The following is a 15577-nucleotide window of genomic DNA, read 5'->3' as shown; positions in this document are numbered from 1 at the left end:
ACTTCCTCCTTTGGGCTCCTCTCCAGCCGCACTGATTTCGTCCCATTCCTGGGTCTTCCTGAGCTCTCCTCCCTCCATTCTCTTTGCCCAGCTAACTCCCATTCACTCTCTCGACCTCAGCTGAGAGTCCTTTCCCATTTCATCAGTTCTGGTTTAGGATGCCTTCCTACAGTCCTCCAGCCTCCCAGACAGATTCCATCACACGGCACCCACGGCCTAGTAGCTGCTCAATAAAACATGTGTGCTAGATGGATAAACACCCAGAAAGAAAAATCTGTGGAGAGACAGGTTTAACTGGTATTGACTTTGTTATTTATGTGATTCTATGCCTCCACGCTTAAGGGAAAGAGTATTTCTCAGAGTTCTGATATAGGAAATGGGAGCTCGATGTAGTAAGGATACATTGAGAAAGTCAAGATTATTTATCCCTCTTTGAAAAAAAATGAACATTAACAAGACTCTCTGTTCTAATTGCATGCATGGGACAAATATTAATGAAGTGATGTTCATACAAAGCTCGGAGTTCATTTGCCTAAAGTAAACTAAGGTAATATATTTTCAGAGAGAAATAAAACAGAAAAAAAATCTGTCCCTACTGTTGGCATTTAAGGTGATCACGTTAGCAGTCATTTGTCTTAAATATTTTGATCAGATTCTTCTTACTGTAAATTAATTCTGTTACTTCAAGTCAGGGACTTAAAAAGAAAAAGAGAGAGAGAGAGAGAAAATACCCTGTTTACCTCCCTTCCCAGCTTGTATTGACAGGAACAGTAAGCTCAAACTGTGTGGGATGTTTCTTGCTTTAAAATTTATTTACTCCCTTAAGAAAAGCTACTTTTATTTCATTAATTTTTTTTTTTAGCATACATGGGTTTTAATCTGGTGAGAAAATACCCTCGCCATTAAGAGGATTCTGCCTCATTACCTCTTATAAAAAAGCCCTCCTCCTTCCCAAATTTGCAAAACTAAAGGAAACATAAATTAAAACAACAGTTGTTGCTTGTTGCTTTGATCAACAAACACTTATCTCCAAAAGAAAAAACTCTAAACTAGGATAGATTTTAAAAACAGTTCCTTCCCTAAAATAAATCAGTCAATATAAACTAGTGTCCCAACTGGATAAGAAAGAACAAATGGGATGGGGTGGGGATAGGAAGAGAATTTGAAAGGAAATTGGGTTGGGATTCTTATGTTCTTTATTTTGCCTGTTGGCATGACTGTCCTGTTAGCTCCCGGGATCTCTCTCAGACTTGTGATCTGGAATCCAGTAGCAAGAACCCAATTAGTCTGTTGTGTAGACTTCAAAAATGTCTTCGGCCAAAAGAGGTTAGAGAGGGAGGGAGCCAAAGCATAAGAGACTCTTAAAAAACTGAGAATAAACTGAGGGTTGATGGGGGCTGGGAGGGCGGGGAGGGTGGGTGATGGGCATTGAAGAGGGCACCTGTTGGCATGAACACTGGGTGTTGTATGGAAACCAATTTGACAATAAATTTGATATTAAAAAAAAACATTTGTGGAAAAAAAGTCTATCTAAAATTTAAAAAAACATGTCTTCTGCCATAACATTACATACGTAATTTTTAAAACATCCAATTGGCTGGTGGTTCAGAAAGAGACATTTCTCCACAGCCTTCCTCTCTGCGTCTGCAAACTCTTACATCTTTCTCTTTTTTTTCCTCTTTTGTCCACATAAAGACAAAGGATATTGATGTGTAACTGTGAGGCAGCTTGGTAAGAGAAAGAAAAGGGCAGGGATGGGGAAGAAATAGTAGCCAAAGGAGCAGTAATGTATTTTCCTCTTCAGAATGTATTTGGCTACTTTCTTCTTTTTCTTATTTATCCCTTAATTTTTTTTTAAGTTTATAAAAATTTCTAGTCGTGGTAAAAACACATGACATTCACCATCTTTCCCATTAAAACAAAAATTTTTTAAATGTTTATTTATTTTTGAGAGAGAGAGAGAGAGAGAGACAGAACACGAGCAGGGGAGGGGCAGAGAGAGAGGGAGACACAGAATCGGGAGCAGGCTCCAGGCTCTGAGATGTCAGCACAGAGCCCGACGTGGGGCTCGAACCCACGAACCGTGAGATCGCGACCTGAGCTGAAGTCGGGCTCTCAACCGACTGAGCCACCAGGTGCCCCACCATCTTTCCCATTTTAAAGTGTGCCACTCAGCAATGTTAGGTACACTCACATTGTTATGCAGCAGATCTCCAGAACCTTCCATCTCCTTAAATTGAAACTGTGATGCTTGTTGAACAGTATCTCATTTCCCCCTTTACTGTTGCTTTTATTTATTTTTTATGTTTTATTTTAGAGAGAAAGAGAGAGTGTGTGTGAGAGGGGGAGAGGAAGAGAAAAAGAAAATCTTAAGCAGGTTCCGCGCTCAGCGCAGAGCGTGACGCGGGGCTGGATCCCACCTGGGATCATGACCTGAGCCGAAATCAAGAGTCAGACACTTAACTGACTGAACCACCCAGGCACCCCCACTGTTGTTTTTAAATTAGAACTAAAAAGATGGATTCTTCTGATTCTGTATAATGTTCTCATGACCTCACTTGTCAGGAAGTAAAAAAATTAAATGTTTATGAAAAATAAAAGATACCTGTTTTCCATGAACTGTGATCACTTCTCCACATTTCTCTAGGTAACTTATCTTTTCCCTTCTCCTACACATTCTGAGATAGGTGAAGGAGGAAACGAATCCTATCCTTGAACCTTTAGCAGACTGGTCTCTGGCTGTCTGTCTAACAGAGTGATCAAGGGTGAGTTGTCTTCTAATCAGACAGAATTATACTCCTTCCCAGGAGCACACATCAAACTTCCAGAAGACGTTTTCTCCCTCCCGCGCAAACCTCCGCATTTCCCCCCACTCTCCAGCAGCCATGACTTGCTGGTCTCTGGTGTCACATTTCACACCAGCTGCCAGGGTCCCCACTTGGGTTGGCTCCAGTTTTCTGAAGGCTGGCAGTTAGTTAATAAGAAAACCAGGGATGTAAATCACAGGCTCAGACAGTTTCCTGTGGGGGAGCTTTTAGGTTCTGATCAGATCTTTTCATTCCAGCACATGGAGAGGAGACCATTGCTCCCTTCAGAGACGAATACAAACATAGACCAGAGATGAGCAAGGTGGGATGCAGACGGGGAGCATGTTGGGAAGCTCAGCGTCAGGGCACACGGGTTTTCATTCTTTTGCCTAAAGCACATTCATTTACTGAAGAGTGGGGATCTCATGCTGGATTTAAGGAAAAATAGCCAAATTCTTAATCTGGCAGTTCCAGTACAGACAGAGGAAGAGTTCTCACTTGATAGGAATATGGAATTAAACACTGGTATTTCTAAAACTAGGTTTTAAACCACTGTTTGTTTTGTGAGCTATGTAGCTCCAAAACTCTGATGGAGGGGTGCCCGGCTGGCTCCGTCAGAAGAGCGGGTCACTTGGGCACCTGGGTCGCTCAGTCAGTTAAGTGTCCGACTTCGGCTCAGGTTATGATTCTCACAGTTTGTGAGTTGGAGCCCCGCATCGGGCTCTGCACTGACAGCTCAGAGCCTGGAGCCTGCTTCGGATTCTGTGTCTCCCTCTCTCTCTGTCCCTCCCCTGCTCACACTCTCTCTCTCTGTCTCTCAAAAATAAATTAACATTAAAAAAAAAATTTAAACAAAAAAAGAACAGGTGACTCCTGACCTCAGAGTTATGAGTTCAAGCCCCACATTGGGTGTAGAGATTACTTAAAAATAAATAAATAAACTTTAAAAAAAACAAACAACTCCTAATCCAAGACAAAGGAAATGGAAAAAAAAAAAACCACAATGGAATATTTTTTGGGGATCTATTCTCTATCATGTATGGTGATAGACACTGTAAGTTCCCAGATGAGTAGAAAAGATGTGGTCCCTGCCCTCCAGAATCTCACCATCCAGTCATCAACCCCCTGGACTGTATTACAGTAAAGAAGGCTGAGGGCTGATGCAAGCTGAGGAACAAAGCCAGGGGACCCCAGTGTTCTATCAGGGATATGATAAGGTAAATGAAGCCCTCAGCAGAGTGCGTGAGAATAGCATTCAATAAATCAAAGTCATTAATAACAACAGTGATAATCCCATCATCCAGATAGACATTGGCCCCAGGAGTAGCTCTAATTGGGAATACAGGGCATACACATAATAAAATAAACAATGCTTCAAAGCAGTATATAATAAGCACCAAAAATTTAGTTCATAAATTTGGGGTGGGAAATGGTTAAAGCAGTTGGGGAAAGATCTTGAAAGAATATGACTTATAAACAAAGGGGGACAAGAAAAACCTGGTCTCAAAAAGGAGATGATGGCCATGTGTATAATGGTCTAGGAACATTAATTTACCCAATACCGACACATGCTGCACACCATGGGCATCAGACAATCCGTGCTCCCGAAACACTATTAGTCTAGGAGGGGAGATTTCTGTTTTAATGGCACCAATAGCTGTATTCAAGGTAAAATGTGATAAAGGCAATAGTTGATGATTAAATTATGTATTTTTGAACATTCAGAGGAGAGAGAAATTGCTTTTGGTTAAGGATCAGAGAAGTTTCATTGTGAAATAAACATACTTCTGGTCCTGGGAGGTTGGCTAGAATTCCTTAGAAGAGAGATTGGAGTTGAGGAAGGAATCTCACCCCAACCCAGAGAGGGGGTGGGCGGGGGGTGGGGGGGGGGGGGTGGGCGGGTAGGTAAATAAAATTCCAGAGAGGGAAACCAAAGCATGCTTGCAAAAATGGTAATTACTGGGTTCATTAAAGGTAGTTAGCAAAACTCTCCCTTATAGCTGAGTTAATAAGGAGGGAATCAGGCAAAGTTAAGTGACCTTCATTTGGGAAAAGGCATCATTTTTAAAGGAAAAGAAAGTAACTTTCCATTTACCAAGACGAAAAAAAGATCGTTCTAGAGAGAAATGGCCCTTTGTTTATCCTCCATTAGACTCATAAGGCAAATGGGTTTTTTTCTAAGTAGTTTTCTTTTTCTTGGTGCTCTGAATGCCGATAAAAACTTTGCCTGTAGAGAATGGATATGTTCACTTTCCTTCACCCCTAGGAGAAAACAAAACCTGTCCTATTATTAAAGCAGTTTAACCTGCAGTGTTATCTTGGTCATCCAGGATGGTTATAAGGACAAGGCTTTAGAGTCAGATTCTTCATTCTGTCCCCGAGATGCTGTTGCACTTTGGCAAGTTACTTAAAATCTGAGCTTCATTTCTAGTCTTTAAAATGGGACTGGTGGGGCGCCTGGGTGGCGCAGTCGGTTAAGCGTCCGACTTCAGCCAGGTCACGATCTCGCGGTCCGTGAGTTCGAGCCCCGCGTCGGGCTCTGGGCTGATGGCTCAGAGCCTGGAGCCTGTTTCCGATTGTGTCTCCCTCTCTCTCTGCCCCTCCCCCGTTCATGCTCTGTCTCTCTCTGTCCCAAAAATAAATAAACGTTGAAAAAAAAATTAAAAAAAAAATAAAATGGGACTGGTGATAACCTCGAGGTATTATTGTAAAAGTTAGAACTAAGGTATATAAAGCCTGAGGCATGGTGCGGGACTAGTACTAGGCACAAAATGAAGGGTGCTCTTACTATAACTGATAGGCTGTGGCTCAGCTCTTTCTGGTTTACCAGCAAAAAATGGCAGCCAACAGTCTACCGAGATCTGCCCAGGACGCTGTTATCTTCTTGCCTTTGGTCAGTATAAGCACACTCCAGACACCTCCCAAAGATGCTGATTACAAGAACTTTAAACGTAAGTTTTCTCTCCCATCTTATTTTCTGGTTCCTAGGCAAGAGCACTAAAGTATGTGAAATAACACTGACATCCGGCTTGGAGTAGAACAGTTTCCTGAACACCTACTGGGAGAAAGTTGGGCTTAAAAACAAATCAGCTGGAGAGTAAAGAAAAATTTTTTTCATCGCCTGAATCTACATGTGAAAGTACAACATAAAACTGTGGGACTTGAGGGGAATGAAAGAGATCTTAGAAAATGAACTATTAGCGTGATGCTCAGTGGCTAGAATCCTTTTTAAAAGCACATTGCTTGTGGGTTTTTAAAGAATAAGGGGAGATGAATTGGCTTCTTTAAGTCAATAAAGTGAGACTGCCAAAAAAGTAAACAGGAGCTACATTTAATTTCTCTGTTTTTCTTTTGGGAGCCAGAGAAGTTAATACTTCAAGACCAGTGAAGCTGCCAACTAGCTAGTGGAAAATTTTATTTTCAAAAATAAGCTTACAAATGAAGATAAGGTGACTTTTTTTTAAACCTAAAGCACCAAAGAGGATTTAAGCCCTTTTGAAAAACATGTAGACATCAAATACCATATTGTCTAAACCTTAGTAGCAGTAAATCATCAAAGTGAGTCATCTACATTTCAAAAATTCCAATTGGTTTTCCCTAGCAACTTACCCCAGCAACTTGTTTTTGTCTCTTGAAGTTACACTTCTATAGCACCTTGGGTTGTTCTTAAAGCAGTATATGGCAATGTTGATGAAATTTAAGTGTTTAAAATATTTATACGTGGTCAAGATTTCATATAACACAGTCTTAGGAAGAAAGACTGGCCAGTGGAACAGGTGTCTTGATGCTTTGAATAAAATTAAGACATCCTTTTTGAAAGGCTAAGATTCTGATACAAGGCAAAGACAAAAAGTGCCAAATCATTGAACAATTCTTTTAATAAGTGATTTGTGGTGAGGGTGGGGGTGGGTAATGACTCAGTTGGTTAAGTGTCCGACTCTTCAGCTCAGGTCATGATCTCATGGTTCACAAGTTCAAGACCCACATCGGGCTCTGCACTGGCAGTGTGGAACCTGCTTGGGATCCTCTGTCTCTCCCCCCCTCTCTCTCAAAAAATGAATAAATAAGCTTTAAAAAAAAGTTTGTAGATGATTTGCATTGTTATAAAGAAACCATTGCTGGTGACGCTGATGAATTCTCTTGGTCAGGGAAGCAGCTCTTTAACCAAAAATAAATCAGAGGTTAGCACGTAGTGGAATGACATACTTTTAGTCATTAAAACAGATTTCTATAAATCAGCTGTTCAGTTTGTATGCCAACTTAAAACATCACACCAGTCTCCATTTCCACACCTACTCTCTCCTTAGGTATCACCCGTGATCAGATTCAGGTACTTGCTTTAAAGCTCTCCACCTACCGCCCTCTGGGCATGCAGGTGTTTTCCACCCCAGATCTGCCCTTCGCTCAGTCTTTCTTAGCTCCTGCACAGTCTCAGTGGCACTCACTCCCCACCAATCATCATGTGGGTTCTCAGAGAAGCAGTTTCTACCCAAATAAAAAGTGCAAACCATGACAGGAATTGCACTGAACTCCATCTCTAAATGGGTATGCTTCTTCCTCCTCAGATTTCCCCCCAAATCCTTATTTATCTTTATCTATATCTTCAGAAACATATGTACATTTTTCTGGAAAGAAAAGTTTTGTGTTTTAAAAAAAAATTTTTTTTTTTTAATGTTTATTCATTTTTCAAGAGAGAGAGGCTGTGAGCAGGGAAGGGGCAGAGAGAGGGAGACACAGAATCCGAAGCGGGCTCCAGGCTCTGAGCTGTCAGCACAGAGCCCAATGCAGGGCTTGAACTCATGGACCATGAGATCGTGACCTGAGCTGAAGTCGCACCCTCGACCGACTGAGCCACCCAGGCGCCCATGGAAAGAGAAAATGTTTAAAGCTTCCATCGGAACATTTCGGATCATGTCTCAGAAAAGATTTTAATCCTCAGTTCTGATGCTTCTTGGACATCAACTGAAATACTTGCTTTCCTTGACAGAAGATCATGTTGGTGCTTCTGCTCAGGCACTGGTTAGGTTGAGAATGCTGACTGGCTCAGCCTTGTCTGCCCTTGCCCGCACCGCCTCCCCCCTTCCCCCGTGTACATTCTCCCCAGTGACAAGGGCACGCCAGTGTTTGCACTCCCGATGAACCCGGGCTGTTAACGACCTGTCACTTGTGGAGTTTTACCTTTCAGGATTCTGGGCCGTCAGTACTCAGTGTCACCTCTATCACATGCCTTTTCCTAAGAGTCAAATGCCCTTCACATACCAAGCGCACTTCACCTTGCTCGAGGAGGTTGCTTCCGTTAACAGGAGGTAGCAGCTGTTAGCAGTTCACATCAACCCTGTTAGAGCTTCGGAGCTGAAAAGGATAAACACCTACGCCAGCACAAACAACTGTAATCACTAGTGCGGGCTAGTCTGAATTGCAGCCTGACCTGTGCCTTTTATAAGTAAATTTTCAAGGAAGATGTTCTTCCTGAAGTTTTGCTGGGTGACCAACATTTAAATGAATACCAGGAGTTGAAGATTTTACCATAATTATCCACCATAATCATCATTTGCCCATATAAAGCTAATCATGATTTTATGTGCAGCTTAATTAATAAGAGCTAAAATGCAATAAGCATTTACTTTATGTCAGGCTCCATTCTACGTGCTTCATGGGGAGTTATTACCACGAAACCTCCGGCAATCCTGTGAATCAGGTTCAGTTTTTAAGCTCTCATTTTATAGATGAGGAATTTGCCTCATGGGGCAGGTAATGACCAGCCCAAGGTCACATAGTAGAGCCTGAGGCCAGAATTCCAGTTCAAGTATTTTGCTTCCAGAGACTGTACTCTGAACCATGATGCAATGCTGGCCTCACAGGACTGGGATTCTCCCTTAGGCCTTATGGCCAAAATCTGTGAGGCCTGCACCTCCCATTCAGCCTTCCTCCATCACTGTGACTCCATTCACCATCAGTGTGACTTCTTAAAGGTGCCGATCTGGTCATGACACCGGTGTAAAACTTTTAGTGACTTCTCATGGCCTACGAGATAAAGTGCAAGTCCTGACGATAGCCCAGAAGGCTTCACTCCCATCATCCACCTCTCCATCTACACTGTTTATCACCTGCCCCCTGCCTAGCCGTGTTACTTGCTGACCCCCAGTTGGCTTCAGGACCTTAAAACTTTCTGAGCTGACCTTTTTCTCCCCTCCTGTTATGCCAGTCAGCCCATGCACATGCTTCAGGACCTCTCTCAAACATCTCTGTACCCTTCCCTGCTGTACATAGCCTCTCCTCTGCTGCCAGTACATAGATTAATCAAAATAAAAAATAGCTATCTTTTTTTTTTTTTTTTTTTTTTAGCTCTCACATATTAGCCACACAGTGCTGCTTATTTTATATGTTTGGTGGGTAGAAATTTTTTTTTTGAAAATTTTTTAATGTTTATTTATTTTTGAGACAGAGAGAGAAAGAGTCAGCAAGCAGGGAAGGGGCAGAGACAGAGGGAGACAGAGAATCTAAAGCAGACTCCAGGCTCTGAGCTGTCAGCACAGAGCCTGATGTGGGGCTCGAACTCACAAGCTGTGAGATCATAACCTGAGCCTAAATTGGACACTTAACTGACCGAGCCACCCAGGCAAATGTTTTTGTTTTTGTTTTTGTTTTTTTTTACTTTTTTTTTTTTAGTGTTTATTTATTTTTGAGAGAGGGAGTGAGAGAACAAGTGGGGGGGGGGGCAGAGAGAGAGGGAGAGAGAGAATCCCAAGCAGGCTCTGCTCAGTCAGCACCGAGCCCAGCATGGGGCTTGATCCTACGAACCATGAAATCATGACCTGAGCCGCAATCAAGAGTCAGACGCCTAACTGACTGAGCCCTCAGGCACCCCTGGTGGGTACAAATCCTGAGCCACAAACACAGTTATGGAAGAAGGTAACCGTTTCTTTTTTAGAAACTGACTGTAATTTCTCTTTTGGGACCTCATTCGTCAGAGAGAAACTTAGTATCAGCTAATTCCGAGTCTCCTCCTGTTTCTGGGGCTGCTGGAGAGTTGTCAGGGCCTTAGGCAGGTACGTGTGTGTGTCATAGGGAGGCTAAGTGAAATTGCACCTTTGGCCTCCATGTCACCATCTCCCTATGCTGCTGTCTGATGTGTCTGCTGACCATCCAAGCTGGGACAGTGGTATCTACAGCTTCCTCAGATCCATCCAGCATCTATGCTGTCTTGGCCTTACCAGAAACATCCTGCCTCTCTTGGACCACTCTTGATTGGGAGGATTGGTGGGAAGCACGAAGCTCTCTCCTGCCTAAGCACACCACACAGACATTTCTTTGTGACTCCTACTCCTGACCGAGTTTCCAACGACTCTGGGACTAAGCCAGATCTCCAGACTCTTGCTTGGGGTCAGGGCCCACATAGTTTCTGCTCTCAAATCTCTAAGCCTTTCTGGAGCTACCGTCTTGCCCCACATAGGACCCAGAGTTGCTCTAGCTTCTAATTCCCCTTCACTTCTCTCTGACTCGCCTTGCCCTTCTTTGTTAGTCCTAGAAAGCTGTAATGTCTGTGGTGGAGGGAAAACTGGCTCTAATTGAGTGTTCTCAAAAATCTTAAGACTTGTGCCTGGTTGCCTTTGTTCTATGAGTTCTGCTCAGTCACCCTTTCTTTGGTCAATGGATGGCACTGGCTGGGAGGAAAGACAGGACTATAACGAACAGTTATTCCCACCCCCCAGACACACACTCAGTAACTATCTCATGTTATCTTCACAAAAACCTATGGGAGGTATAATTATTCTTACTTAGAGGAAAAAACTAAGGCTTAGTAAGATCAATTAACCTTCCACACAGCTAGCAAGCTCTTTAATCCAGCCCATACTTTTGATAACCACACTCTCTTCTTATCTTGTGGTACTGAAATAATTTCTTTAGATGTCTGAGTTTCTGATGAGCACCTTGAAGTCAAGGCTAGGACCTCATCCAACTTGATATCCTCAAAGTCTGGCACTCTGCAGGCACTCAGCCAGTGGTATCGGAAATGAAACAGGTCAAAGAGAGAGAAAGAAAGAGAAGGAGAAGGGGGAGGGGAAGTCAATGGGAAAATCTTATCTTAGGCTGTCCCAAAACTTCCCAAATGATATTCTGTCAATCAAAATATAAGTGGAATTTGCTGGTATCATCTAAATCATGTCCAGAAGAGGGCTCTCTGTACATTGTACTCTCATATTATTCAAGGCATAGAAATTATTTCCTTATGTCCAGAAAAGGGTGTAATGTCACTGGTGACACAGCGATAACAAATGATGATCATATGCATATATGAGCAGTACGACCAGAACTAGTGAAAGTTGTTATCAGTCAATGCAGTCCTAGTTGACATTTATTGACTTTCTAGACATTGTCATCCAAGACGCTGGTGGTGTATAAATCTGATAACTTCTTGAATTTCACAACTTTCTATTAAATTTTTGTCTGAAAACTCGTTATCCCGCATTACATAAATCCCTCCGATAACAAATATCCTATTTATTAGACTATGCATCTAGGTGAAGGGTTAAAGCTTCAGGCTGTGACATGCCCAAGTTACAATCAAAGGCAGGTTTGCTGGATGATTTTCCTCCTTCTTCATAATTGCTTATTTACGATGTGCCTTATTTTTAAATGTTTTCTTATTTGATGTTATTGGGGCATCTGGCTGGCTCAGTCAGTGGAACACATGACTCTTGATCTTGGGGTCGCGAGTTTGAGACCCATGCTGGGGGTAGAGTTTACTTTTAAAAAATGTTATTATTTGATGTTATGGCAAATACTATGACACAATAAAAGTAAAACAATAAAGTTAACATTCTTCCATGCTACCTCTTTCTGGTAACTTCCATCAAAGGCTGGTGTATGTTCTTCCCTGTGTGTTTAACATATGTGTTCCAGCACATCTTCATGTTTCTAGGAGCTAGATGTTCCTTTTTCTATCCTCCCTCCTGCGCTCCCCCCTTGTCTTTTATCCTCCAGCTACCATCTCTCATTCCTTCCCTCTTCCTTTCTCCATCCCTTCTCTTCCTCTGTCTTCCCTCCTCTCTATTTTTCATCATCCACGTTTTCCTCTCTTATTCCCTCTTAGCCTTGCAGTACCCAGGCTCTAGGAAATTGAGTTTTCACCCTCAAGATGTGGCAGCTCCGTCTGAGCTTGGGGGATGGACTTTATTCCTTGGGTTGCCTGCTGTCTTGCAAAGCCTCAGCCTGAGAAAGTGGGGAGCACGTGTGGGAAGAAATAAAATATTCAGTTTATCAAAATTAGCTTATTTGGCTGAAATATTTCAGAACACATAATTATTACAATATTGTAAACATTCAATTCAAAGAGTAAATTATACTTACTGTTTTAAAATTATACTTATTGTTTTAAAAATGCCCCAATTCTCTAGAAATGTTAAAAGCAAAAGGTAAATTTAGGGGTGTCTGGCTGGCTCAGTCAGAAGAGCATATGATTCTTGGTCTCAGGGTCATGAGTTCAAGTCCCATAATGGGTGTAGAGATTACTTAAAAATAAACAAATAAGGAGTGCCTCAGTCAGTTCAGCATCAAACTCTTGATCTCACAGTCAGTGGGACTGAGCCCTGTGTGGGGCTGTGTGGTGACAGGGGAAACCTGCTCAGGATTCTTTCTCTCTCCCTCTCTCTCTGCCCCTCCCCCACTCCTTCCCAACACCCCCCTCTCTCTCACACAATAAATAAGTAAGCTTTAGGGGCAACTGGGTGGCTTGTCGGTTAAGCATCTGACTTCAGCTCAGGTCATGACTTGCAGTTTGTGAGTTTGAGCCCCACATTGGGCTATGTGCTGACAGCTCAGAGCCTAGAGTCTGCTTCTCTCTCTTCCCCTCCCCCGCTCATGCTCTGCCTCTCTTTCTCTCTCTCTCAAAAATAAAATTAAAAAAAAAACCTTTACATAAATAAATAAAAATTTTTAAAGGTACATTTATATTTACCCCCCCGCCCCCACTCTAGAAATAATTTAGTATTTGCTTTCAGATGTTTAGACTTTTGTAAAGCATGATAAACGTTGTATATACTGTGTATATAGCTTTGTCATTTAACTACATGGAAATCTCTGGATACTACATATAGGTCTACCTCTTGTAAATGCTGCATTATATGCTTCAGAATTAACCATTTTCGGTATGAACACTTATGTTGCTTCCAGTTTCCAGGAGGCAATTCTAATCTTTCAATCAAGACTTTCCCAGTAGAATGCTGTCCATCCTTGTCTCCTTAGTGACCTGAGGCTGCAGACATGAGTGACTGTTACTTAACCAGTGACCCCCCCCATAACATTGAAAATGTCCTTTGTCTCTTACATGTCCATGAAGCAATCCCTTCCAGTCTCATCTGCTAATTTTGTTCTGTTCTTCCTTTTGGCTTCCATTTAGACCTATGCAGGTTTGATGCAGGATCCCAGATCTGACCCCCTAAGCTATGCACATGGCAGTTGGGTGCTATACTAACAAAAATTGTAGTGGCACACATAACGAGTGAACTTTTACCTACCTAGGCCTATCCTATCTTTTCCTTGGGTTCTGACCTCTGTAAGATTCTAAGTAGCTTTGCAGGTGACAGCCAGGTTTCATAAAGGCCTTTGCTTGAGATCCTAATCCTAGGGTTACAAAAAATGCTTTGGATTCTAGTGTGAAAGTATGATTCCTGATTACAGTCTTAATAGGAACGAAAAGACAGCATGACTTTACAGAGGCCATCTTTAATAGTTGTCTTAGAGTTTACCAATACATATACTTGACATGTGTAACTGTTTCATGGTCATTTACAAGTTATGCTTTGTGAAGGAAGGGATGGATCATTCTGCAGGAGCACTGAGAGGGAACTCCAGGTGAGGCGCCAGGTGAGGGAACTTACCTCTAGTTTGTGCACAGAGACGTTAGCATAATTTTGTATTGCTGCAGAGATTTCTTCATTTCCAGTCTCAGCTTTGATCCCATGAGATAGGTTGTTTTCCTTTCATCTACAAATATCTGACAATGCCTCTGAGTTACAGATACAACTGTACAATGGAAGCCCAGGGTCTCTCACCATAGTGATGGATTTCACTGGTATAATACAGGCTGCATGGAAGGTAAGATTTGGACCCAAAGTATGGCTTTAATCACCAATTTAAAGTGATATTTCATATAAGAATAGAGGGATCCACCCTCATGAGATTTCACCTGACCCTGAGCACTGAGAAAACAAGATAAAGAAGCCACAGGTCTTATCTGTTCTTCCCGCAGAGCTCCTGGCTGAGTCTTCTAGCTAATACTTGCTATTTCCTCAACATGGTGGCAGACGCAATGTGCTGTCTATACTGAAGGGCTGGTCACTTATTTAAAGCTTAAGCTGTGAACATCACCTTCACCCAAAACTAGATTTCCACAGGACATTACACACAGGGCAGGCACACATTAGCCTTCCTGCTTCCAACACTTAGCAACAGTGTATATGCGTACCCTGTTGACTGCATGATAGGTGTGGATGTGTTTGTGCATGTTTGTAATATCATTTTGAAGACAAAATCCAGTTTTAAGGGGGATAATACCTTTTTGGAAGTGGGAAGGAAGCCTGTCCATAAAGATTTCAGTAAAGAGGTTTATTCAGTGGTTGCTGTGGTAGCTAATGCTTCTAATAACAAAGAATACAGCCAAGTAAAGACAAATGGTATCAACCCTCCTGGAACCGAGGCTTCTAGTTCCTACTTAATTGGGCATTCTCTTCTCTGTGTCTGTATATATATACTTACTGCCTTAAATATAGAACCTGAAATGTTAACAACAGGGATTCTGCTTGAGTGAGAAGAAATAAAACCAATTTCAGACCTGTTTTCTTAATTTCTGGCGACAACATGTGAAAGCAATTAAGAAAGGTGTTCTAAGAAAAAACTCTTACCCCCATTGAAAGAGGTTGGAAGAGCCTTTGAAGAAAGATTAAACTAAACATAACACCCTACCTTCCTTAAGACTATCAACTGGGCACCTGTATCGTAAAAGCAAAACAAATGCAAATGTGTATATTGTCTAAAACCCAAGAGTTTGCAAAGCTGAATCCAAGCTCCCGAGAGATAACAGCCATAACTACTGGAATAATCACCTGTCTCTCATGTAGAGATGATGCTCATGGAAACAAAAAGGGACTGGGAAGGGAGGTTTCAACAGCATTAGCGGGTCGGCAACAACCTGGATCTCTCCGGTTGACTTCTACTGAAGAGGACAAACGAAGAAAAAGGATGGTTATTTTCCTTGTAATGTGAGCTTTTTTTTTTTTTCCTTCCAAGCTGTGAACTTTTTACCTTGCTTCATTCATGCTTCATTTGATCAATTACTAACTGTATGGCCCCTGAAAAGCGAGCGCGGGCTTCTTAAAGTTGGTATTTTGCTCTCGGATTCCTTTTCATTTCAAAATGGGGCGGGGTGGGGGGAGGTAAGCCACCTTTCTGAGGGTGAGCTGAGAAAGGAGAGACAGGGAGCATGTGTGTCGGTCCCCTTAATACCACGAGGACCAGAGGACGTAGCCCGCGGAGGGGCGAGGGCAGCCGGACTCTTCCATCCCGGAATCCGTTTTCAAACCTTGGGGAGCCTTTTCTGCCATTGAAATGCAAATCCTGTCTTGAGCGCCCGGGCCAATCCGGGAGGCTTCCTGTGGGATTACCTGGTGGCGAGCGCGGAGCGAGCGCTGCCCCTCCGGCGCGGCCCCAGAGGCCCGGAGGCGTGGTCGTCGGGCGCCCCCGCACCCCCCGCCCCCGGGTCCCCCGCGCCG

The 15577-nt window shown here is 42.6% G+C and overlaps 1 protein-coding gene across 5 annotated transcripts in view; it reads left to right on the top strand.

Annotated features, from left to right (window-relative positions):
- Positions 1 to 15577, top strand: part of SHROOM3 (shroom family member 3) — a 329233-nt gene that overhangs the window by 225003 nt on the left and 88653 nt on the right. The gene's annotated exons all lie outside the window — the stretch shown is intronic.

This window comes from Herpailurus yagouaroundi, unplaced genomic scaffold (genome assembly GCF_014898765.1).
Source record: "Herpailurus yagouaroundi ecotype Mexico unplaced genomic scaffold, PumYag 28, whole genome shotgun sequence".
Classification (NCBI taxonomy): domain Eukaryota; kingdom Metazoa; phylum Chordata; class Mammalia; order Carnivora; family Felidae; genus Herpailurus; species Herpailurus yagouaroundi.
The sequence above is the reverse complement of the archived record's forward strand: the minus strand, read 5'-3'. Positions and strand labels throughout refer to the sequence as shown.